At 36.9% G+C, this 3,005-nt stretch overlaps 1 protein-coding gene across 4 annotated transcripts in view; it reads left to right on the top strand.

Moving 5' to 3' along the window:
* Positions 1–1,023, top strand: part of uckl1b (uridine-cytidine kinase 1-like 1b) — a 19,029-nt gene extending 18,006 nt beyond the window's left edge. For all 4 annotated transcript variants that reach the window (XM_030768443.1, XM_030768441.1, XM_030768444.1 and 1 more), the window contains exon 15: positions 1–1,023. This exon is cut by the window's left edge and continues 698 nt beyond it. The gene's annotated coding sequence lies outside the window, so the exon portion shown is untranslated.
* The last annotated feature ends 1,982 nt before the right edge of the window (positions 1,024–3,005 follow it).

Raw genomic sequence — 3,005 nt, 5'->3', positions numbered from 1 at the left:
TGTCTAACTATACACACACACACACACACACAAAGAGAGAGAGAGACAGAGAGAGAGAGAGAAATCTTTGAAGGACCACTTCGACGGAAAAATGTGTGGGTGTTTGCTTCTTTAACCCTTTCACTTCCCCCCTCTTACCTGCTCAGTCGCTGACCAAACCACATTTTGTAGAATGAGAGCATAGAGCCAACCTGTTTATAGCAATGAGGCTAAAGACAGCCCCACACAACCATGCTCATTCTTCATTCGAACATTTACCCCTCTACGAACCGCAGTATGGAGTAACTGTTTTGCCTGTGAATCCTCACTGGTATGTTTTTCTATGTTGGGGTACGGGATGTGTAAAACAAGTGACAATCCAAAAACTGAAGGTTAGGCATTGAGAGGATCGTTCATTCATCATGCGTTGAGCCTTTTTTTGTCGCCATTTAGTGAGTTTTTTTCTTCTTTTTTTTGACAGTTGGGACCTTGGACTGAGTACCTCAGGTGTGTAGCTGGCATTTTTGTGTCATCTCTGTTTGTTGCCAAGCTGTAGAAACATCCGTAGAGTTGAAGTAGCAAAACTTTAACTGATGGGTTACCTCTGTTTTATAATTTCTGCTCACACAAATCAGAACAGGCCTCCCAAAAAATGAGTAGAAATATAGTAGTCCCCTCCCAAATCACATTGACCTGATGCCATTGTATGTAAATGAGGCCATGTTGCGGCTTTGACCATATATGGTCGCCTTTTGCTCAACATCAGTCGAACATGTCTCCGAGCTAAAAAGGAAAATGCCGGAACGAACATGTCGCTTTATCCCTACGAGTCTCCGTCGAATTTGGTTTTGTGTATTTGATTAATTTTCTGTTCATTTTGACAGATTCTTTCACTGTTTACCCCACAGAGCACTTTCAGGTTTTATTTTGTCATTCTAATAAATTGTAAAAATGTCTTTTTTTTTTTTAATCTTTGGCTCTTTTCGGATAGCTATCTTTTTCGTGAACCTTCATGTGGCTTTTTTTTTTTTTTTTGGATTTGTACTTCGGTGAATTTAGTTTTGTGGAGCTGATATTCACAACTATGTGTAACAACACTGATTTTGCAATGAGGAAAGAGCAATAACGTAAGCATCACAAACAAAACAAAAAAAACAGACGATGAAAGTGTGGACATTGTCCAGCATATTGCATTTACTTATCATATACTGTATCTCAGTTTTTCACTTATGAAGAAAAAAGAAAAACTGTCTGGCTTTTGGATACGGAGTATATAAGTATTGCGCAGAGGTATTTGTACAATATGTGTGCACAATTTGATACCAAAATCCACTGAATGTCTTTTTTTTTTTAAACCTCCCGTTCACAAAGATGGTGAAAGGGATCAAAGAATGAGACAGTCAGATTAGTGCCTAATGAATTTCTTTATCCTTGTTTTCAGCTTTTTTAATTTGCTTTTGTTTTTTTCTGTTTTTCGCGTGGGATTTTATATATGTATATACATATGTTTGTGTATGTATTTGTGTGTGTGTGTGTTATGTGTTGAAACAAATGTGCAATATCTTAAATAGATATGAGTTGTACTAATATCTTGCCGTTGTCTTCATTGGAATATCCAACGCTATAAAACATTTTTCCTCTCCCATTCTTCACATGTTCAATATCCATATAATCTCCTGAATGATGTATGCGAATAGAATTTTCCATTGGTTAGTTTCGCTTTGAATGGCTACAGTTGTATGCTTCCTGTCTCTCTTAAGAGAACTTAGTGTGATACAGTGAAATGAGGTGTTTTTTACTTTCTCACTATAGCTGCAGCCCCCTGATGTGATCAAAGTATCACTGACAGTAACCTTAAATAAGCAACACACACGTCATCTGTATTTAAAGTATGTCAGTGTTCTATGGTCACAGAGACACAGCGGCAAATTTATACTAATGTGTCAAATTACATTCATTCATATGAGGTTATATTATATCCACAACATTATGGTACTAGCTTTAAAAATATGTTTGGCTTGGCCTTATGGCATCTCCAATACAGAAAAGAGACTCGCTAAACCTGTTAGTCTCTCAAATGATCTTTCTTCTGTTTATTTTATTTTATTTTATTTTTTTCAGAGGCTGTGGGAGAGAGGTGTCTCTCATTCATCTTTCAAATGTACAGGAAGGATACTGTGGTTGTCCTCTTAACATGGAAAAAAAACAAAGTATCTATCATCAGTTTCCATAATTAACTTTCATATACTCTGCACCCGTAACCTCATATACAACACATTCACTACTAATACAGGAGATAAGTAAGAAATGGTAATTGAATATTGTTTTATTATAGTTTGTCTGTATCGGGAATTTGATAAATATTTGTGCAGAACCCAGATCCTGAACATTTGTGAAATCTGGGATTAACGGAGGTGATTGGGTTTTTTTTTGTTTTGTTTTTTTTTTGGAGGAGTTCAGGCTTTGGCTTAATTTGCCTTTTTGAAGAGAAGATTTGGGATTATGATGGTGGTTGAGGAAAGAAACAGGAGGCTGGATGACTGCTGTTGGGATTGATCTGAAATCATAATCCGGCTCGAAAGATTCTAAAAACCCCTGAAAAAATCTACATTTTACATCCTCTGCATATAGAAATATGCTTATGTATAAATGTATGTATGCTCGCCTAATATGTTTCAAATGGCGGGATAACATGTCTTTACAGATAATAACTGTAATATTGTAACAGAGCATGAAAAAGATTTCACGTTGCGTTCAGCAATGTTGAAATGTTCATTTAAGCCTTGGTTGTTCTTTTTTTTTTTTTTAGTATCGTGTTTTTCGGTTTGTCAGAAGAATGATGGCAATGATATGAATGAAGCGTATTCTTGTGGCCCTCATAATTGACATGTCATGGAAAGTTTACCACACGCTAGCACCTAGTGACAAACAGGAAGGAGGCGCCTGTGTGTCTGTGTGAATGTGAGTGTGAGTGTGTGTGTGTGTGTATGTGGCAGAGCTCTCATCCCCAACGGTAAAGATCGGCC

The sequence above is a fragment of the Chanos chanos genome, chromosome 3, assembly GCF_902362185.1.
Source record: "Chanos chanos chromosome 3, fChaCha1.1, whole genome shotgun sequence".
In the NCBI taxonomy this organism is placed as follows: Eukaryota; Metazoa; Chordata; class Actinopteri; order Gonorynchiformes; family Chanidae; genus Chanos; species Chanos chanos.
The sequence above is the reverse complement of the archived record's forward strand: the minus strand, read 5'-3'. Positions and strand labels throughout refer to the sequence as shown.